Source organism: Galeopterus variegatus, unplaced genomic scaffold (genome assembly GCF_000696425.1).
Source record: "Galeopterus variegatus unplaced genomic scaffold, G_variegatus-3.0.2 Scaffold3258, whole genome shotgun sequence".
In the NCBI taxonomy this organism is placed as follows: domain Eukaryota; kingdom Metazoa; phylum Chordata; class Mammalia; order Dermoptera; family Cynocephalidae; genus Galeopterus; species Galeopterus variegatus.
In genome coordinates, this window is record NW_007729369.1 from 275,563 (window position 1) to 276,360 (window position 798).

The following is a 798-nucleotide window of genomic DNA, read 5'->3' on the forward strand; positions in this document are numbered from 1 at the left end:
GTGTCAGCTTTTACTTCTGTCTGGTCTTCCCTCCCCTCCAAGCCAGAGGCACCCTGGGGGAGCCAGAAGAGAATCTGGGGTCCCATTCTTCCTGATCACCCCTCTTTTTTTGCAGTCATTAAGGGAAACTGAGCAAGCCTCCTTTGGGGGAAAGAAAAAAAGGTTTTGCTCTAAAATCGACCAGCAATCCCCTTGTCCTCTCTCATCTCCCAAACTTCCTAGTGTCCTTGCCCCCAGACAGCTGCAGCTGCCAACAGGCAGCCAGGACAGGCGACACCCCTTTCACTCAGTCCCCCTTCCCACCCCCCACCCCTTGAAGCCACAAAGGGACAGATGCTGAGGCCACACGCCAGGCACAGATACCATCTCCCTTCCCCTGGACAGCTGCCCCAACCCTTTCCCCCCATCCTACAATTAGTCCCCCGGGGAGGGGACACAGAGACGAGCCCTCTTGGGGGAGGGGAAGCCAGATCGCAGTCCCTTCCGTCGCCTCCCCCTTCCTTCGGCTGCGTCAGTCAGTTTTAGCCGGTGACCTCTGCAACAATGTCCACGCCCCCCAACCTCCTGGTCAGTTTCACCGCCAGATACCGGTTCGGTTTCAACCCTCGGCAGTGGCCACTCGCCCCCTCCGCTGGACGCCTTCCCCCCTTCTCGCGGTCAAGTGCAGCCCCCAGTCTCCCCCTCCCCTGCCTGCCCCGCACCTCTCGCTCTCCCGAGCCACCTCGGTGCCAGCTGACTGCCCACCTGCCGCCCTCCCCGCATCCCCCGCCCCTCCCTGCCCAGAACAGCTGAAGGTCT